This window comes from Lepidochelys olivacea (genome assembly GCF_965140295.1).
Source record: "Lepidochelys olivacea isolate rLepOli2 genome assembly, chromosome: 1".
Classification (NCBI taxonomy): domain Eukaryota; kingdom Metazoa; phylum Chordata; order Testudines; family Cheloniidae; genus Lepidochelys; species Lepidochelys olivacea.
The window spans coordinates 206,628,336-206,650,713 of NC_140411.1; the positions used below are offsets into that span (position 1 = coordinate 206,628,336).

At 47.2% G+C, this 22,378-nt stretch overlaps 1 protein-coding gene across 2 annotated transcripts in view; it reads left to right on the top strand.

Moving 5' to 3' along the window:
• Positions 1-9,465: 9,465 nt before the first annotated feature.
• Positions 9,466-22,378, top strand: part of TMEM39A (transmembrane protein 39A) — a 33,319-nt gene continuing 20,406 nt past the window's right edge. For both annotated transcript variants that reach the window (XM_084612951.1, XM_084612950.1), the window contains exon 1: positions 9,466-9,910. The gene's annotated coding sequence lies outside the window, so the exon portion shown is untranslated. The remainder of the gene's footprint in view (positions 9,911-22,378) is intronic.

Consider the following 22,378-nt stretch of genomic DNA (forward strand, 5'->3'; position numbering starts at 1 on the left):
TTGCAAAACATCTTAGTTAAATACTTGACTATTTGATTGTAAATAATAAAATGATCTGAGGGTTTGTGTGTTTTTTGCCCTATCTGTATTTTGAGTCTAGGAAATTCAATCCTTTGAACTGAAGACACAGATGAACAGGGACTCCAGTCGGATGGGAGTTTTGTAAGGGAATAGACAGATGCCAATGATGTACTGGGAGAAATATCAGTCGAAATGCATCAGTGCTCACTTATTGGCCAGCTGCAGTCCTAGTTTTAAGAGTTGGTAATAATGGTAACACTGGGGTGTCGCACTGGGAATGACACCTGTCAATGTTCCTTCCCCACTCTGAACTCTAGGGTACAGATGTGGGGACCTGCATGAAAGACCCCCTAAGCTTATTTTTACCAGCTTAGGTTAAAAACTTCCTCAAGGTACAAACTTTGCCTTGTCCTTGAACCCTATACTGCCACCACCAAGCGTGTTTAAACAAAGAACAGGGAAAGAGCCCACTTGGAGACATCTTGCTCCCAAGCCCTACACCCCCTTTCCTGGGGAAGGCTTGATTAAAAATCCTCACCAGTTTGCATAGGTGAACACAGACCCAAACCCTTAAAAGAAGAATTTTAATTAAAGAAAAGGTAAAAGAATCACCTCTATAAAATCAGGATGGTAAATACCTTATAGGGTAATTACATTCAAAACACAGAGAATCCCTCTAGGCAAAACCTTAAGTTACAAAAACAGGAATATACATTCTATTCAGCACAGCTATTTTACCAGCTATTAAACAAAAGAAATCTAATGCATTTCTAGCTAGATTACTTACTATTTACAAGAGTTCTGAGTTGCATTCCTCATCTGTTCCCTGCAAAAGCATCACACAGACAGACAGACCCTGTGTTCCCCCCTCCTCCCCCCAGCTTTTGAAAGTATCTTGTCTCCTCATGGTCATTTTGGTCAGGTGCTAGCGAGGTTATCTTAGCTTCTTAACCCTTTACAGGTGAAAGGGTTTTGCCTCTGGCCAGCAGGGATTTTATAGTTCTGTACACAGAAAGGTGGTTACCCTTCTCTTTATATTTATGACAACACCATATTTCCATAATTTACTCTCTTGTGCCCCTGTCATTGTGAGGTCAGGTGAAGGCTTAGCAAGTGTCAATATTTTTGCTATAATAAAGAAAAATTTTCTATAGGTCTCATGGTACATAAGAATCTTGAACCTATACGTACAGAGAGTGCTACAGCGGAGATTGGAGCCCACCAATAAAATTCATGGGACTCTCAGGGCAACTCCAAAAGCCTACCTTGCAGCTACTGCTGGCAGAGAAGCTGATCGTGTGTGTTTGTTGTTTGTCATATCTTCTTTAATCTGTAAACCCTTTGGGGCAAGGGTAAGACTTGTCTGGGGTTTGTAAAGATATTTACAGCGCTACAGATGTAAATATAACCATAACCCTGTGCCACATCCCTCGGTTCTGCTCCATGGAAAGGAGATAAACACATCCCAGCATTCCTCACTTCCAAACCCCTTTTTTGCTTCCACCTTCTTTACATTTGTAACTATTTTGCTAAGATAATAAGGAGAATGTACTAAGTACAAAGTAATGCACGTCGCAAAACATAATCCCAACTATGCATATAAAATGATGGGGTCTAAATTAGCTGTTACCATTAAGAAAGAGATCTTGGAGTCCTTGTGGATAGTTCTCTGAAAACATCCACTCAATGTGCAGCGGCAGTCAAAAAAGCTAACAGAATGTTGGGAATTGTAGGGAAAGGGATAGATAATAAGACAGAAAATATCATATTGCCTCTATATAAATCCATGATACACCCACATCGTGAATACTGCACGCAGATGTGGTTGCCCCATCTCAAAAAAGATATATTGGAATTGGAAAAGGTTCAGAAAAGGGCAACAAAAATGGTTAGGGGTATGGAATGGCTTCTGTAGGGGGAGACAGTAATAAAACTGGGACTTTTCAGCTTGGAAAAGAGATGACTAAGGAGGGATATGATTGAGGTCTACAAAATCATGACTGGTGTGGAGAAAGTAAATAAGGAAGTGCTATTTACTCCTTCTCATAACACAAGAACCAGGGGTCACCAAATGAAATTAATAGGCAGCAGGTTTAAAACAAACAAAAGGAAGTAATTCTTCACACAATGCACAGTCAACCTGTGGAACTCTTTGCCAGAGGATGCTGTGAAGGCCAAGATTATAACAGGGTTCAAAAAAGGACTAGATAAAATAATGGAGGATAGGTCCATCAATGGTTATTAGCCAGGATGGACAGGGATGATGTCCCTAGCTTCTGTTTGCCAGAAGCTGGGAATAAGTGACAGGGAAAGGATCACTTGATGATTACCTGTTCTGTTCATTCCCCCTGGGGCACCTGGCATTGGCCGCTGTCAGAAGACAGGATACTGGACTAGATGGACTTTGGTCTGACCCAGTATGGCCGCTTTTACATTAATCAAGTGCCAGGCTTCAGGGCTTCAGCTGTTCTTTAGCAGAGATCAGGAAGGAATCCCCCCAATTCACAATTGGCCAGAATTGACCAGATGAAATCAGGGAGGTGGTGTGTACACCCTTCAGGGTAGCAAATCTTGGCCTGGGCTGAAAGCAGGACATCAGTCCAGGAACAGCAATGGTCTGAGGCAGGAAGAGTAAATCCTATGAGCCTAGATGCTTAGCTGCATGCTCAGAGTTAAACTGACCACCAAATTTGGGGTCAGGAAGGAATTTTTCTCCAACTAAGGTTGGTGCAGACTTTGGAGGGATTTTGCTTTCATCTGCAGCACTCAGCAGGTTCATCTTCTAGGATCACCTGGGCCTATTGCACACAACTAGCTTCCTCTCATTGCAGAGGCCTCGGGCATTGGCAGCATCTCGGCCCTGCTTGGTTTCCAGCTGTGGCTAAGAACAGTTTTAGTCGCCTGAAGACTCCAAATTTTGCAGAATAATTGGCCCTATTTTGGACTTTATACTGAGAATTTGGTGCAATAAAATTTGTTGGGAAAGATTCTAGTGTGATGTGTTTTTATATATAGTCATCATTACTGGGCAGCACAGAGTTACTGCTTCAGAGACTAAAGCCACAGAGTCTGCAGCCAGAGATGAGATGGCATTCGCCCGTCAGTGGCTGCTCCCAGAAGAGGCTGGTGAACTAAGGGCACAAAGGAGGAAATGTTTTAATAAATGGATGGAGATGGTGCAGGCCCAGAGCTTGAATACTGGTGACTGGGCCCCCTTACTGCTTTTAGGGGCTACCTCACTTTTGTCTTATGGCCCCTGCCTTCTCACTACCATTTCAAATCAAAGCAAGTCACCTGACATTCAGGGGCCTCCTAGGATTTCCAGCTTTCTAATTGCACAAAACCGAACACCCTTGCCCCACCCCCTGCCATGCCCCTTCTCTGAGGCCCCACCCCCGCTCATTACAGCCCCCCATCGTTCATCACTCACTCTCCCTGATCCTCACTCACTTTCACTGGGCTAGAGTAGGGGTGCAGGAGGGCTCCAGCTGGGGGTGTGGTCTCCAGGGGGGTCCAGAAATGAGGGGTTCAGAGTGCGAGAGGGGGCTCTGGGCTGGGGCAGGAGGTTGAGGTTCAGGAGGGGGTGAGGGCTCCGGCTGGGGGTGCAGGCTCTGGGCTGGGGCCAAGGGGTTTGGAGTGCAGGAGTGGGCTGAGGGCTGGGGCAAGAGGTTGGAGTGCAGGAGGCGGTGCAGGCTCAGGCTGGGGGTGCAGGCTCTGGGGTGGGGCTGGGGATGAAGGATTTGAGGTGCAGGAGGGGGCTCTGGGCTGGGGCCAAGAGGTTTGGAGTGCAGGAGGGGGATCAGGGCTGGGGTAGGGGGTTGGGTGTGGGAGGGGTTGTGGGATGTGGGCGCTGGGAGGGAATCTGGGTACAGGAGAGGGTTCTGACCTGTGGCAGGGGGTTCAGGGTGCAGGTTCAGGCTGGTCAGTGCTTACCTCAGTGGCTCCCGGTTGGCAGTACAGCGGGGCTAAGGCAGGCTCCCTGCCTGCCCTGGCTCTGCACTGCTGCTGGAAGCGGCCAGCATGTCTGGCCCCTAGGCGGAGGTGCGGCGAGGCGGCTCTAGTGCGTGCTGCCTGTACTTGCAGGGTCCTCCCCCACAGTTCCCACTGGCCGCAATTCCCAGCCAATGGGAGCTGTGGAGCCGGCGCTGGGGGCAGCATGCAGAACTTCCCTGATCACACCTGCACCTAGGGGCCGCAGGGACATGCCGGTCGCTTCTGGGGGGTTGTGCAGAGCCAGGGCAAGTATGGAGCCTGCCTTAGCTCCTCTGCGCCACCAACTGGACATTTAATGGCCCAGTCAGCAGTGCATGATTTGAGCTGCCAGGGTCCCTTTTTGACCAGGCATTCTGGTAAAAAAACAGATGCCTGGCAACCCTAGGCCCCTGTATTTTCCCCCCATAATTTGAGCATGGTACAGGCTGACACCAGGGGGAAATGAGGGACACACAACCCTTCAAGCTCTCCTGAGAGGTGTCATGAAGGCTTTGGTGTGTATCCCTCCAAGAGGCTGCCAAACTGGCAAAGAGGATCCTGTCCACCAGAACTTGAGGTGCTGGCAGAGAAGGAGGAGGAAGACCACAGGGTCAGTGCGCAGCGACAGATCTGGGCAAAGTGAGGGCCAGTAAGGCCACAGCCCAGCTCAGCTCTAGGCCAGGCCTATAAGGATAAAGCAAGGATAGAGGGGGAGAGGTGCAGTGTGGGCCAGGCATGGGTCACTTACCAGGGACTGTCCAGGTTGTGACAGGGGCCACTGTGGCAAATTCATAAAGTAAAGCCCTTAAAAACCCCATCTGCCAAACAGAACCATCTCCAGCTGATGCACATGAAAGGGAAACTGGTGCCAGAACTCTGGGACATGGGATCCATGTAGCATGCTAACTGGATCATAGAATCATAGAATATCAGGGTTGGAAGACACCTCAGGAAGTCATCTAGTCCAACCCCCTGCTCAAAGCAGGACCACCAAAATCATCCCAGCCAGGGCTTTGTCAAGCCAGACCTTAAAAACCTCTAAGGATGGAGATTCCACCACCTCCCTAGGTAACCCATTCCAGCGCTTCACCACCCTCCTACAGAAATAGTGTTTCCTAATATCCAACCTAGACCTGTGGTTTTGGCTTATTTGATGGTGATTTGATGGTGATAGGTGTTGCGACAATGGATGTATAACCAGGACATAGGATGCTATGTGGTGATGCTGTTTTGTTTCATCTGATGGTGCTGGGACACAGCAAGAGGAAGAGAGCAGGGGAAAAGGGATGAATTCTACTGTAAGGTAACCCTGTCTTTAAAAGGTGTGGTTTGAATTATTTTTCAATGGGACAAGTTGGGTGGGAGTGTCAAATTAAAAAATAACAAGTGAGAGGTTGTATGCAAACTTAATGGAAAAAAAAATCACCAGCAAGCAGACACTAGGCCAGCTAAATTTCAGCCCAAAGAGTGAAAGGTTTTGCTGCATGTGAAAACCAGAGATTAGAATGCAAACTCTGTAGGATAGTTAACCTCAACGTTTCTTCCTTAGTGTCAGCGTATTGCTCCTGTCCTGCTTCATCTGGAACCACACACCTCTATGTAACCATGAAGGTAGTTATAGCCTGTGATTATGTCCCCGAGCCTCCTCTTTTCTAGATTACATCAGTTTAGTTCTCTCTATCTCATTCATATGTCTTATGACAAAACCTTTTGATATGGCAAAGATGCTTGCTCCTTTATTTTGCTGTGAGAGCTGATCACCCAGAGGGATTCTTTTTTGCAACCGCATCCCTCTGGTTTGAGACAGCATGTACTAGCTGGCCCACAAAGTCAACTTATGCTTCCCAAGGCATTTCATTAATTCAATAGATTATGATAGTCAATATTTAATTATTTGCTGCCACTCTGTGGCTAAACTGGTTATTACCTCTTCATTGAGAAGTTTCTCAGGGTATGTCTACACTGCAGCAAAACACCCACAGCTGACCCTCCCATCTAGGGGTCCCAGAACCCAGGCTCCAGTCTGAGCCTGAATGTCTACATTGCAGTTTTACAGTCCCACAGCCTGACCCCCAGGAGCCTGAGTCAGCTGATATGGGCCTACTGTGAGTATTTTATTGCAATGTAGACATGCCTTGAATAAGCATGATTCTCCATTGTTTTGCCCCTTGTGCTGTCATTTACGCCTGGGCAAAGTGGGTGTAAATTGCTTCCCTATCATAATTTGCCACTTCTTCTCCATCAGCGGGATCTTCATTGCCTCCCGCAGATAGCAGACAGATTGCAGCTGAATTTTCTATTGTCATTTTTGAGTTATAGAGCAAACTTTTTTTTTTACTTTTTAAATAAGCAACTCCCTATTTTTGTGGCATCTCATAGTGCAACACAACTTGGTTCCAAGATTTATTATACATTATTTTACAGCAGCAAAAGTGTGCTAGGTGCTTTAAAGAATATGTTGAGATATCTGCCTTGAAGGCCCCACAATCAAGTCAATGTGGAGGAGATGAATGGAATTAAGCCAAAAGGCTAATAAATGAGCAGCCACATTCAAGACATGTTTTGAGAGTTCCATGGTTTCTTTCATTTTACATTTTATTTTGTTATTTGTGTTAGTACTTCCTAGGTGCAAGGGAGGAGGACCAGGACAGAAAGGCCTCAGAAAGGCCTCATTAAAGAAGGGTATATTCAGGAATGAAAAGGGGGAAAGCCTAGAGGGCATAGCTAAAGAAGGGATTTAAGGTATGGACAAGGGAATGGGAAAGAGTGGGAAAAGGACATGCAGGGAGGAAGAGGAGGTGGTAAGCCATGCAGTTTGGCTGAAGCAAAGGAGGAAAGGAGGGAGAAAATGTGTAGGCAGCGGAAAGGTTGGTGGGAGTGGCATCACTGGAGTTGCTTCCACTCATACGAGAGCTAAAATTGACTCAGTGAAAAATTTTGTGATCTATTTGTAACTGTTGTGAGGCAAGCACAAGCCTGTTCCCGCTCCCTCTTTTGCCATTCATGCTTCAGAAGGTGTGATAACTCTCCCAGAAAGCATGTACATAACCCTCTGTCCTTCCCATTCTTTGTCCAGCATGTGCAAACCTGCCAGGGCCAAAATGCACAGAGGGATTCAGGGCTGGTCTGCACTACAAAGCTAGGTTGGTTTAATTATGTCACTCAGGGCTGTGAAATATTTCACACCCTGTGCAATGTAATTAAGATGACTTAGGTCCTGGTACAGATACTGCTAGGTCGATGGAAGCGTTCTTTCTTTGACCCCTCTCTCAGGGACGTGGATTTACTAAAGTGATGGAAGAGCCCCTTTATTGTTGTAGTGAATATCTACTCTATACTAAAGTGATGCAGCTATAGCATTTCTTATATAGATGTACTCTTGGTGACAGAACTGGGATTAGAACTCCGGACTCCCTTCCTCTCAGTTACCTGCCTGGGCCATTAAACCACATTGCCTCTTATGTTATTGTGCTGCCCAAATTTATACCCAGAAGGCACTCTGACAACTCAGCAGAGGCACCTGCTCAACTGCAAGCAGACCCCGGTGGGCCTGTCTGCATTCCACCCTGGTTCCCTGGACCACCAGGGATATTAGTTGGCAGCTGCTTCATGGAGCCGTGAGCATGGGTGTGTACCTGGTGCAGTTCACTCCCCTTCCTGACACCTGCCCCTTCTGTGGCGTGAGGAAGACTCAGGTGTACATTTATATCGAGAGTGTCAGGTTGCAGCCCCTTTTCTGGTTCCTCCAGAATCTTCTCCTTAGGTTCTGACTGTACCTTTCCCCACAACTCCTCATTTATGTACACCCCATCCGTGGCCCCAGGTGAGACCTCCTTATCAACCTCCTTCTAGCATTGGCCAGGATGGCCGTCCACCATACCAGGAGGAGGATGCTGGATGGGGAGGTGCTCTGCGACTGTGGGACCTATTTCTGCTCCTCCCTTAGTTTATGTCTCTGGGTAGACTTCCTCTGGGCCGCGTCCACTGGTTCCCTGGACACCTTTGAGGAGCAGTAGGCACTGTCTGGGGTTCTCTGCTCAGTGTCCCCCTCTGGCTCCCTGTTTTTGACCCTGTGACCATAGGTGCTGACTTCTGCTCCCGCCAGTGGGTGCTCGACCCCCCCACTGCCACTGGCCCCGCCCCGCCTCCACCCCTGCCCCACCCCTATTCCAATCCCTTCCCCAAAGTTCCCGCCCCAACCCCGCCCCGTCCGTGCCCCTATTCCAACTCCTTCCCCAAATCCCCGCCCCGGCCCTGCCTGTTCTCCGCCTCCTCCCCTGAGCGTGCCACGCTCCCACTCCTCCCCCTCCCTCCAAGCATGCACCCAAAACAGCTGTTTGGCGGAGGCTAGGCGGGAAGCGCTGGGAGGTAGGCAGAGGAGCAGGGAAACGGTGCGTTCAGGGGAGGCGGTGGGGGCAGGGAGGCAAGCCTGGCTGCTGGTGGGTGCAGGGCACCCACTAATTTTTCCCTGTGGGTGCTCCAGCCCCGGAGCACCCACGGAGTCGGTGCCTATGCCTGTGACCCTCACGCCTGTCCCTATTTTCTCATTTGTTGTCCGCCGCATTCACTGGGTCCAGTGGCTCCTCCCCTCAGTCTGGGGGAGGGGCCTAAGTGCAACCAGCCAGGTGAGAGTGAGGCCACACTAGGCAGCAGTAGCTCTGTCTGGTTTTAATGTTGCCCGCTCTCACAACGATATCGTAATTGTCAGGATAACTGGTGTATTTCTTAAAGCTCCAACTGCTGGAGTCACAGAATCACACAAGAGTCTCATCTTTCATTTAAAAACAAGTATCTAGCTTTCATGGCTGCAGAGAGAAGCTTGAAAACTGTGACCTGAACACACCCTGAAGGCTCCAAACCCAGCAGGCAAAGAGAAGGAACCCAGCCTAGATTCTTGTTTTTAAATCTCATGATTTGTAAGCAAGTCTCAGAAGGCATTACGGGGCCTGGTGCTTGAGCTGAGTGCTTGGCCTTGGCAATACTGGGGGGTTTTCGTAGATCCTAAAAGCCAGTCCTGGGTGGGTGGGTGGCTGTAGAGGGCCGGGACAGCGACTGAGGAACACAAAGTTTGTTTGTTTGGTTAAAAATCAGTGTCTGGCTTTCAGTTCCTAGAGATCAGCTGCCTTTGGGAGGCTCTTCACAAGGAGGAGGGCTGGGAAACTGCCTCTTCCCAAGTGACAGCTGAGCTCCTGCTGTAGCTTTCCCGGTCCCCCCGTGTGGGGGAGGCAGGGGAGGGACAGAGCAGGCACCAAAGGCCAGTCCTGTGTGCCTAAGGGAGGGGATCGTGGGGGGGGGGAGACGCCCCACAGCAGGCTTTGCCACCACCAACATGGCTCCTCTCGCTGGCCGCCGCCCCTTTCCCTTCCTGGGCCGGCGGCGGCGGCTGCTGCTGCTGTCGCCCTGTGATGAGAGCATCAGCCCTCACTGCCACGTCTCTCCTGGGGAGCAGCCGCCGCCGCTGCAGCTGAGGGGGGGAAAAGGGAGCGGGCGAGAGCGGGGAAAGGTGGAGAGAGGAGGAGTGTGGGGGGGCTGGGCTAGGTTCTCCCGCCCCCTCCCTCCCCACTGCTCCCCCCCCCGGGGAGCTGCTGAACCCCCACCTCCTGCAGCTTGGCCCTGCTGGGCAGGTGGCTGCACCCGCCCGTTTGGCCCTGGTGGGTGCTGGCAGGGTGGGTAGGTGCTAGGCGAGTCCCCCCGCGGGGTGGGGAGCCGGAGCCAGGCTGCCCGCCCGTGCCACCCGGGCACCACGCTGCCCGCTGCTGCCAGGGCTGGGGAGGGACCCCGGGCTCTGCAGCGGCAGCTGCTGGTGTTGGGGGAGGGGGCTAGAGTGTGGCTCTTTGTTGCTGCTTGTGTGAAGGGGACCCTCCTCCTGGCTGATGTCTGAGCTGCACCACTACCTCCTCCATCTGCCCTTCGATGTGTGAGTACCGGCTCCTGCGCCTTCTCCAGCCCCTGGGGCCCTTTTCCCCTCACCCCCCCCCCAACACACTGTGAGCCCCATCTCTCTCACCTCCACCCTAAGGCCCTGGCTCCCTTTTCCCGCCCCCTTTTCCGCCATGGCTCTGTCAAGGCAACTTTTGTTCCTTTAATCACGAATTGCTGGGAGTTTGAAATGCATTAAACAGCGAGTTGGGGGAGGGGAGGGTTGGTTTTAGTCCATCTTTAGGGCTTCTGCCTGGGGCTTACCTCCCCATTAATGGGGTGCTTGTGGCTCTGGGAGGGTTTCTACAAACCCAAACTGGGAATGTGTGAAGATCCTGCACGCTTATCCCAGGGAGTTACTCTTTAGATGCCTGTGGGCTGCAGGGTGTGTGGGGAAAATTACTGCCCCAGAGGAAAGGCTGCTACTTCTGAGGGGGACCAGTAATTCTAATGTTGCCTCTCTTTCTGGCCCAAGTACTCATTGTCTAAAAGAAGCCTTGAAATGCATGGTTGCAGCAGGGCTGATGAGATTTTTTTTAAACTTTATTTCAGCAGCTCTTCTAGAGATAGACTTAAGTTGCAAAAGTGAGCTCCAGCTCTGGATTTCAGACACCCTGGGGATAGCGGGGTGCTTGGAAAAGAGATGAGAGATGTGCTTTTTGCAAAGTTAGTGTTTGGATTTTAAACACCTCAAAGTTCATATGGGCTCATGTTTAGGGTTGGTGTTTTTTGTTTTTTAGAACACTATCCAGCATTTTAAATGATCAAGGAAAATATGACAGATTGAGTAGGACATGGGATATATAGAACTGATCACAGCCACATATCATAAATGTTGAAACGTAATTAATCAAAGCCCATATAACCTGTGCTAAGACCCCATTCTCCAGAAGGTGGGAAGTGTGCTGTGCAACTCCCTGAACTCCTAAGAAAGCCATGTATTGATTATCCTCCATTACGTGGAGTGGCAGTCGAGATGATGACTCTGTTTATTATAGGAGGCTGCATGCTAACTATTCTGGGGTCCCTTTAACAATGAATATTCAGCTGAAACAGGGATAGCTTTGTTTCCAATGTATGATAGCTCTTGTGCATGATTTTTGGATGTGAACAGCAGGCCCCTCATATCGCTTCCATCTGTGGTGACTATACATGAATGAATGAGATGTCCGTACTCCAAAGTGGTGGATTGTGAAGTTCTAAGAGAGAAGGCCTCATCTTAGCTGCCAACCCAGAAGACTGTGTATCTGCTGCCATCAGGAATTTTTGGATAGAGAAACTGTTGTACAGAGATGGGAAAGGGCGCCTCCAAGATCACACAGCATGTCAGTGGCAGAACAGGAAATAGAAGCCAAGCCCCTTACTCCCCATTCTGGTCCCCATAAAATTCTTGATGTTTATGTCCATTCAAGTTGCTTTGTTGGTGCCTCTTACTCCCCACTCTAGGACATTTCTTTGAGTACTTGTGACACCTTAGAGACTAACCAATTTATTTGAGCATAAGCTTTTGTGAGCATCCGATGAAGTGAGCTGTAGCTCACGAAAGCTTATGCTCAAATAAATTGGTTAATCTCTAAGGTGCCACAAGTACTCCTTTTCTTTTTGCGAATACAGACTAACACGGCTGCTACTCTGAAACATTTCTTTGTGTTACTTTAAAACACATCTTCACGCAAAGCACCATACTTTCTGGCCCTGTCAATAGCCAATGGGTAAAATCCTGACTCTACTGACGTCAATGGGGTTTTGCCATTGACTTTTTTGAACCCAGGATTTTACCCAGTACCTCTAGGCCCTGATCATACTGGGATTCTCTAGGATGTGGACATTTCTGCTTGCATCTTGTTCTCAAGCAGCTGTCAATTTTCATTTTGCAGCCCAAACCAGCATATAGGATGGGAGTGCTGCCTATTGTTGAGAGCTGGGGACTAGGGGTCAGCACTGCTGGTTTTTATTCTTTGCTCTGACACTGACTTAGTAGGTACACTTACGAAAACCAACTGGGTAGAACCTTTTAATAGTGGCTAGCAACATTGGGTGCTTAATTTGAGGCACTTTGGGAGGGATCCACAAAGTACTTATGTGCCTAAGTCCCAGTTTTGGCTCCACTGTGATCTACAAAACTGCTGATGAACTCTGTAGGCGCCTAAACTTGCTCAGTGCCTACATTTTCTGGGGAAAAGTTCCCTAGGAGCGTGTTTCTGCCTCTGGGCATGTGCATTGGTGTCTCTCTCTCTAGGTGTCCAGGTGCCTATCTCCTGCCTAAACACCCAAGTGTTTCGTAAACCAGGAGAATACAGGCATTCAGCTGCCTAAGTTGCTTGTGGGACCCAATCTAGCAGGCGTGCTCAGAGGCCACCTGGCGGATTGGGGCCCATTTAAAAACAGTCTGGAGAAGGAGGTGGTGGCACTGCTGTCCTCCTTTTAGCCCAGTGTTTAGAGCACTTGCCTGAGATATGGGAAACTCAGGTTCAATTCCCATCTCTCTGCTAGAGGGGGAGAAAGGATTTGAGCTGGGGTCTCCCTCATCTCAGGAGAGATGCTCTGGGATATTCTGGTGTGCGGCTCCCTTAATCTCTCCTGTTGAAGCTGTTCCACTGCAGATAAATAATGAAAGAGTGATTGGAGACACGGGGTCTTCCGTCTCCCACATAGGTGCTCTAACCACTGGACTGCTGAGCCATTCTCTCTTTCTCTGGGCCAGTGACTACAGAAATCTGTCACTGCCTGGGCCAATGACTGACTCTTCCAGCCAGAGAGAGAGGGGAGAATGACTCTGCAGTCCAGTGGTTAGGGCATCCATCTGGGAGGTGCCTATCTCAGAAAGGGGCAGGCTTATCACACACCCCTATCATCAGCCTCTCCCAATTAGGTAGTTTAGGCAGCTCAGCACCTAGCATCCTGTTTTTGTGGATCCCTGCTTTTGTGTGGTGTGTCTGTCTCCACAGTCACGGTGTAGGGAGCCTGGGTGCTTAGCTTGGCTTTGTGGATCTGATGATTGTTCCTTTGATTTTCTTGGTGCTTAAAAGTTAGGCACCGTGACACTCAGTGTTGCAATGTCTAAGTCCCTTCATGGATGCTGGCTTTGGGGCCTAATTTTTTTAGAAAGGCTGAGCCACCACAGTTCTGACTGTCTTCAGCTGGTGTTGCAGATGCCCAGTGCTTTTTTGAAAACAAGGTCCAAATTGTCTCAAGTTGAGCACCCAAAATTGATAATTTTGCAAATTTGGGCCTGACCTTCTCTGTGCCTCAGTTTTCCCATCTGTAAAAAGGGGATCATTTTTACCTTCCTACTTGAGCAGGGGTTTTGTGAGGGTAAATTAGTTCTTGTAAAGCTTCTTGAGTTCTTTAGATTAATAGCACTTGCAAGCTATCACTTTTCTAGTGATACTGATGGGATCCTGCTGTAGCTTAGGTTGCAATGTAGTTTCAGTGTAGATGGGACCAGGGTTGGGCATTCGATGGTTCCAAAAATAATTGGCCAATCGACTGGTCAAATATTGTCAAATAATGTCAGATATAGACGAATATTGTAAAGCACTAATTTATTAGAATAGTAACAACACTAACAAAACAAGTAAGAATTTATGGTCTCAAATAGGCTTAGTCTTAAATAGATACTTATGTGTAATTTCAAAAACCAAGTTACTTACCTGAGTTGTTTTAACTCAGAAATGCAAAACACAGTGAAATGAAGTTATAAAAAATGAAGGAATAATTATTATTACATTTTTTAGCAATGTTAGGCTAGCATTTAAATGTGAACGTTACTCAAGATTGAATAGTTACAAAAGAAAACATTGAAAATAAATAAAACAAACACAGAGCAACTATAAAAGGAGAAAAAATCATTTTTAAATCAACTTTTTCTAGGTAGGCGGTAGGCGTTCAAGTAGCTTAATGGCGGTGCTTCTTTCTCTTTGTGCTGGGGGAAAAGGTTTAATGACCGTGAACCCTCTTCTCCCTCCCCTAGTCCCTTCTGAATGAATTTCTGTATGATTGTCTAGTCAGTTTAGATTGTATTCTCTTGGGGCAGGGACTCTCTGTCTTATTTAATGTGCGTTGTAAATTGCCATGTACATTGATGTCCTGTTTACGCATAAGGATATGGATACATACAGTATTGTTTCTAGAAGATTCTAGCCTATCAAGAGGCTCAACTTTTAATTAAAAAGAAAAGGAGTACTTGTGGCACCTTTAGAGACTAACAAATTTATTTGAGCATAAGCTTCACGAAAGCTTATGCATTGTTTTCTTACTCCTGTGTTTTTTGTGGGAACTTCTGGGCTGAACTTCTCGGAAGATTTTATGTTTTTTAATAAAGTTTGAGCAAAATCCTATCCAGTGTTTTGGATTTAGGAGAGGGTAAAAACAAACCACTTGTGTGTGGGTGTGTAAAACTCAAAACAGATGAACTTTGATCTATGATCTGTAATATGCCCCATTGAAATTTCAAACTTCCCCTAAACACTGGACTCCAGAGTCATTCCCATGTGTGCACTCTCTGGCCCAATGACTATTCCACTGTGGAGAAATACTTAAATAGTCATTGGACTAGACAGAGAGAAAATGGGAATGAATCTGTAGTCCAGTGGTTAGGACACCAAGGTGGAAGACTCTGGGTCCAGTGTCCCTGCTCCACTCCTTCTTTCATTATTTATCCAGAGTATAGCAGCTTCAACAGGAGAGATTGAGGGAGCCTCAGATCAGATGGTCTCGGATCCCAGTGGTTAGAGCACTCTCCTAGGATTTGAAGATGAGTCTTTCCCATCTCTTCTCCCCTGCTGGCAGAGAGGGGAGAATTGTTCCTGGGTCTTCCATATCCTAGGCAAGTGCTGTAGTGATGGACTAAAAGTTATAAGGTGGTTGCTGCCATCGCCTCCTCCCGGATTGTATCCCACATGTAACTTAGATGGCCAAATGCTTGTCTTCCCCTGATTTGTGAATCGCTCTGGGGCTTAGGTGGGGGACAGGCGTCCAGACACCTTGAGGGAGGCATCAGTGTGCCTGCCCAGAGGCAGGCAGGAACATAGATACTGAAGGAAATGTTGCGCTGAAAAACATAGATGCCGAGCGAGTTTATGCAGAGCGTTCAGCAGCAGTTTTGTGGATCACAGTATAGCCAAAATTAGGATGTAGGCACCCAACCCCCAGACATAAGCACCTAAGTACCTTGTGGTCCCAAGTTCTATGCCCAGAAATCAGGACAATCTGAAAACTAAGATCGCTCTGGCAGTGTTAAATCAGCCAGCATTACTGTTGTGTATTTATGGCCTAAGCTCAGTTTAGGCATCTAAGTGCACACTAAGGGACCGAAATAAATGTAGCCTGGTATTCAAAGGAGCCAGATACTATGAGAAGCTGGGGGAGCTCAGCTCTTCTGGAAATCAAGCCACTTTTACTCAAGTCCCTAAATGCAGATTAAGGTGCAAGAACCCAAATTTTAAAATTTTGGCCAGTTCCCATCCCACTCCCTCTTTCCCTTGTTAAATGTGAACCTTAATGTTACGGAATTAGTTCAGACTATTGATATATAGCAGGGCTGAGTTAAGGTTGCAGGAACTACTTGAATGCTTGGAATTGGACTTTTTATTCCCTGATCTTGCAACCTTAAGTCTGCAGGAATTTTTTTTTCTTCATTGTACTTGAATATATTTCTTTTCACAGGCCCGAGTCCTGCAGCCATGTTCTGTTCTGTGACAAAGAGGCTGCAAAGCCAACTTAGCTGGCTCCAGAGAAATACCTCCGGACAGTAGCTCTGGGTTCCCCTTCCTGCACAGTCCATAGGGGTGGCTTGAAGGATAGTTGGAATGCTGCAGAGCAGCCCATTGAGAGCTGCCTTATACTATAGCAGATTCAGTGCCATCTATGTTTTTGTAAAGTGTCTAGCACATTTGGGGCCCTACTGTAATATCTATAAAGATTAAATAATATGCCCCATTGCCCCCAGGCAAATAGAGATTAGTATTTTTTTTAAGGGGATACCATTCTATTTTTTTTAAAAGTGAATAGAAAACTCTGTTCCTGGTATTCTAAAATTCTTTTACTTTTAGTAAGCTGAGTGTTGTTGTTTACCTAGCACTATAAATTGCTCAGTGCTTAACAGAGAAAGACAAGACAGGGATCAAATTCTGCTCTCAGTTACAGCAGAAGTTTGAGCCCCTCAAACCCAACCCATCTCCACACTGGCCGTGTGTGTAGTGAGCCTTGTCTCCACACATCTCTGTGTCTCTTCCTGCTTTCTTCCAGCTCTTCACAAAGCACTGGTACCGTGGCCTTCTGGGCTACTTTCATGATGAGCATAGGACTTCCAGAGCATGATTGGGGAACTTGTACAATTTCATGCTGACCTCCATAGTTTTAACTTGCTCAGAGAGCTCCCACAGGCTAAGGGAGGGAGGGGGGGTGATGATGCCACGTTTAGCAACCTTCCCCCCGATTAGTCTCTTTGGAGAAATTACTCAACCCCCAGCACTGGCTTTTCTGAACAATACTCCCCACCACCAGATCTGTTGCTCTATGCTCCCCTCTTGGGGTGGGAGTGGGGGAGCATTTTCCTTCCCCCCCCCAAACATTTTACAGTGTGAAACTTTTTAACAGGTGCATTTTTTTTAATAGATGAATCTTCAATCATTTGACTTGGCAAAATCATTCATTAGACATCACAATGCCTCATGAAAGGTTTCCTGACATCTTTAATGGGGCATGTGCATTCTACTAAGTCATTTCCAGCCCTGTTTGACTTTTTGGACTGAACATTTTGCAGGTGGAAGCAGAGACTTCTGGTGAGAAGTAGACAGTATGCATTATGCAACCTGGCTTGTAAAAGCCAGGCAGGCTGGTGGACTGGTACAATACATGCTGCTGCTGCTGCATAACCCATGTGCCTGTGGGGGCAGGTTCAGAATTGTTGATTTAAAACAGAAATGTCAATGGACCTCATGGTCTGTAAACATCTTTAAAGGAGCATGCAGGTAAACTCGGTAGGCCAAATCAGTCCCTGGGTATAACTACCACTTCAATGGAGTTACCCTGAGAATGAATCCTCTTGACCTGTTGTTTTTTTCTTGGGTGAGATACCCCCCCTTCCTGCCACATGATTTTTGTAGGGTCCTGAATGCTTACTTCCACCAAAGTCAATGAGAGTTGAAGGCACTTGCACCTGGCAGGAGGCATTCATAACCTCACAGGACAAGGTGATTAGTTATAGTGTCTTATATAGTTAAATATTTGCTATCTAGATCCCACAGAATGTGTGCATATATGTGTGTGTGTGTATATATATATATATATATATATATATATATGAGCAATGTATATCTGAGCAACGGCATGCGTGACTGTGTATATACAGGCTCCCTTACACAAATTAAATGTTTAGAACAGTTTTTAAAAATACCTGTCACAATTTCACTGTCTCCATAAGTGTGAATGGACAGTCGCTAGATGTTGCCATTGGATTGATACTCTCCAGCATGAATTTTAGCCTAATGGCATGGAATAGGATTTGGAGAATTCGTCTCTCATTTGATTGCACAAGAAAGCAGGGACATTCAAAGTTGCTGCAAGATAAATTCTGATTTTTTAGATATATTACAGGTAAATTTAACGTCACACACAGACACACACACACACACTAGAATTTGAAACAGCTTTGAAAGTCTCCAGCTTTCTGATTGGAATGGAATCCCCCAAGTCCTACTGCATGTCCTCAAACAGCAAAGGGGGCAGCTTTCTCATCTGATTTGTAATTATTCTTTATCCTATTTTGAGCATATTAAAAAAAATCCTAGTGATTTCTGCTTTGTAATTTGTGTTGTACTGATTGAATTACCTTAAAAATTCTAGTTGGTAAACAGGCATGGACAGGAGAAATGCTGCTTTTGTTTGTTTAAGAAAATCTTGTAAAAACAATTAGCAGTTACAGTAAAAGCTTTTTTACCCGGCATTTTGGGGAAATGGGGGGTACCAGTAAGTGAAGAATGCTGGTTAACTAAGAGGGAGGGAGTTTGGATGCAGGAGGGGGCTCGGGGTTAGGGATGGATTTTGGGGTGCCAATCGGGGGGGACATTCACCTCGGGCGGCTCCCATAAGCCGCCACCTGTCCCTGCTGTTCCTTGGTGGAGGCGCGGCAGGTGGCTCTGTGTGCTGCCCCGACCCTGCCCTGAGCTCTGGCTCTGCAGCTCCCATTGGCCGGGAACTGTGGCCAATGGGAGCTGCAGGGGCACCGCCTCTGGGCAGAAGCAGTGTGCAGAGCCGTCTGCTGCGCCTCCGCCTAAGAGTAGCTGGAGCAGGTTGTTGCTTGCGGCAAGCCGCCCAAGGTGAGCACCCCCCAGATCTGGCACCCCAAAACCCATCCTGTGCCTCAACTCCCTTCCCTGAGTCCCCTCCTGCACCCAAATTCCCTCCCAGAGCCCGCACTGCAGCCCCACACCCCCTCCTGGACTCTGAACCCCTTGTGGCCGTTCCTCTGCCTACGAGCAGCAAGGACATGTTGCTGCTTCTGGGGAGCCAGGTAGGGAGCCTGCTAGCCCCGCACCAACCAGTCTATAAACCAGACTTTTCATGAAGATTAGAAATGCTGGTTTATCATAGAATCATAGAATATCAGGGTTGGAAGGGACCTCAGGAGGTCATCTAGTCCAACCCCCTGCTCAAAGCAGGACCAATTCCCAGTTAAATCATCCCAGCCAGGGCTTTGTCAAGCCTGACCTTAAAAACCTCTAAGGAAGGAGATTCTACCACCTCCCTAGGTAACGCATTCCAGTGTTTCACCACCCTCTTAGTGAAAAAGTTTTTCCTAATATCCAATCTAAACCTCCCCCACTGCAACTTGAGACCATTACTCCTCGTTCTGTCATCTGCTACCATTGAGAACAGTCTAGAGCCATCCTCTTTGGAACCCCCTTTCAGGTAGTTGAAAGCAGCTATCAAATCCCCCCTCATTCTTCTCTTCTGCAGGCTAAACAATCCCAGCTCCCTCAGCCTCTCCTCATAACTCATGTGTTCCAGTCCCCTAATCATTTTTGTTGCCCTTCGCTGGACTCTCTCCAATTTATCCACATCCTTCTTGAAGTGTGGGGCCCAAAACTGGACACAGTACTCCAGATGAGGCCTCACCAATGTCGAATAGAGGGGAACGATCACGTCCCTCGATCTGCTCGCTATGCCCCTACTTATACATCCCAAAATGCCATTGGCCTTCTTGGCAACAAGGGCACACTGCTGGCTCATATCCAGCTTCTCGTCCACTGTCACCCCTAGGTCCTTTTCCGCAGAACTGCTGCCTAGCCATTCGGTCCCTAGTCTGTAGCTGTGCATTGGGTTCTTCCGTCCTAAGTGCAGGACCCTGCACTTATCCTTATTGAACCTCATCAGATTTCTTTTGGCCCAATCCTCCAATTTGTCTAGGTCCTTCTGTATCCTATCCCTCCCCTCCAGCGTATCTACCACTCCTCCCAGTTTAGTATCATCCGCAAATTTGCTGAGAGTGCAATCCACACCATCCTCCAGATCATTTATGAAGATATTGAACAAAACCGGCCCCAGGACCGACCCTTGGGGCACTCCACTTGATACCGGCTGCCAACTAGACATGGAGCCATTGATCACTACCCGTTGAGCCCGACAATCTAGCCAGCTTTCTACCCACCTTATAGTGCATTCATCCAGCCCGTACTTCCTTAACTTGCTGACAAGAATACTGTGGGAGACCGTGTCAAAAGCTTTGCTAAAGTCTAGAAACAATACATCCACTGCTTTCCCTTCATCCACAGAACCAGTAATCTCATCATAATAGGCGATTAGATTAGTCAGGCATGACCTTCCCTTGGTGAATCCATGCTGGCTGTTCCTGATCACTTTCCTCTCATGCAAGTGCTTCAGGATTGATTCTTTGAGGACCTGCTCCATGATTTTTCCAGGGACTGAGGTGAGGCTGACTGGCCTGTAGTTCCCAGGATCCTCCTTCTTCCCTTTTTTAAAGATTGGCACTATATTAGCCTTTTTCCAGTCATCCGGGACTTCCCCGGTTCGCCACGAGTTTTCAAAGATAATGGCCAATGGCTCTGCAATCACAGCTGCCAATTCCTTCAGCACTCTCGGATGTAACTCGTCCGGCCCCATGGACTTGTGCACGTCCAGCTTTTCTAAATAGTCCCTAACCACCTCTATGTCCACAGATGGCTGGCCATCTCTTCCCCATTTTCTGATGCCCAGCGCAGCAGTCTGGGAGCTGACCTTGTTAGTGAAAACAGAGGCAAAAAAAGCATTGAGTACATTAGCTTTTTCCACATCCTCTGTCACTAGGTTGCCTCCCTCATTCAGTAAGGGGCCCACACTTTCCTTGGCTTTCTTCTTGTTGCCAACATACCTGAAGAAACCCTTCTTGTTACTCTTGACATCTCTGGCTAGCTGCAGCTCCAGATGCGATTTGGCCCTCCTGATATCATTCCTACATTCCCGAGCAATATTTTTATACTCTTCCCTGGTCATAAGTCCAACCTTCCACTTCTTGTAAGCTTCTTTTTTATGTTTAAGATCCGCTAGGATTTCACCATTAAGCCAAGCTGGTCGCCTGCCATATTTACTATTCTTTCGACTCATCGGGATGGTTTGTCCCTGTAACCTCAACAGGGATTCCTTGAAATACAGCCAGCTCTCCTGGACTCCTTTCCCCTTCAAGTTAGTCCCCCAGGGAATCCTGGCCATCCGTTCCCTGAGGGAGTCGAAGTCTGCTTTCCTGAAGTCCAGGGTCCGTATCCTGCTGCTTACCTTTCTTCCCTGCGTCAGGATCCTGAACTCAACCAACTCATGGTCACTGCCTCCCAGATTCCCATCCACTTTTGCTTCCCCCACTAATTCTACCCGGTTTGTGAGCAGCAGGTCAAGAAAAGCGCCCCCCCTAGTTGGCTCCTCTAGCACTTGCGCCAGGAAATTGTCCCCTACGCTTTCCAAAAACTTCCTGGATTGTCTATGCACCGCTGTATTGCTCTCCCAGCAGATATCAGGAAAATTAAAGTCACCCATGAGAATCAGGGCATGCGATCTAGTAGCTTCCGTGAGCTTTATGGAGCTTTCCAGTTGGTACAGGGCCAGATAACACAGCTTTTACTGTATATAGTGCTGTACAAACATTAACTACCGCCCTGCAAGGCAAAAAATAATCACTGTTTTACAGATGAGGATATTCAGGCCCAGAGAGTTGAAGTGACTTGGTCAAGGTGTCACAGCAAGTCAGTGGAAGAGCTAGAACACAGGGAGTTCCTGGCTACCAGTCCTGTATGTGGGCCAGTAGGCCATGTGTCTTTTGTGTGAGAGGCTGGGTGGGAATATATGGGGCTTCTCAGAGTTTGTAGTAAACCTTGAATTTTTCAGTAGTTAACTTGGCCATAAAAAAATGGCCACTGACTGAAATTAGCATACAGGATCCTAGGTCAGAATCTTTTGTCATGGCTTTAAAAATAATGTTTTTTCCCCCTCCACTCACATAATGCACAATATTTAAATTCTCAGTACTCCTAGCTGAAATTTCCCTCCCTGTTGTCATGCAGTGGGCAGTCAATCAGAGGGCTGCATGTCTGCTCTTCAGTGGTGGGTGAGTTTCAGTGGTACTGTGTATATGTACAGTTGCTTGCTAAAGACTGTAGAATGAAGACAATTCAAGGATTGTGTGTTTATATACACATACAGCGGCAATAAATTGCCTCATGTGCACTCTGCCTGCTAATCTATCTTCTCTGGGATTTATTCTAACAGTCCAACCTCTGAGCTGCTTCAGAAATGCCATTTATAAAACTGTTTTTTTGTTTTGTTTTGTTTTTTAAATTTCCCCCAAAATTATTCTACATTGAGGCCTGGGGTGAGTGACATTCAACTCTGGACTAGTGGCACATTTGAGGTCTAAGATCTCATAACTTATCAGGTGTAGAAGCAGTTGTTTTATATCAGTGAGATGAACAGGGGATTACTCATTCCTATTAGTGTATAAGGCTTTTGTTTCTAGCTGTGGTAGGATGTGAGAGATCAGATCTTATAACTATGTCATTATTATGTATAGAAATGCTATTTTGGGTATCAAATTGAAACTGTTTCCAGCTCTCGGATGACAACGCCAAGTGGCTTTTGGGTAACATTCTTAGTTTAGTAATTCCTGTCAGCTTCTTTATTTTAAATCTCACATGCTGGATGAGACTTGAGCATTGCTGTCCCCTTCTCTTTATGATTGAGAAACATAGGAATTGTAAGACCAAAATAGACCAATGATGCAACTTGTCAGAACTCTTGTTCTAGAACAGACCAGCTCTGCAGTTCTTTCTCCTTATCTTACCAGAACAAACCAATGGTGTCTGTAGTCCAGTATCCTGCCTGTGACAGATACTAATGCCATATTATAAAGGAGGCTGAAGAAACCCACTGTGCCGGTGGGTAATTGTGTAACCCTGTATTCTGGGTGAGAAATTTCTTC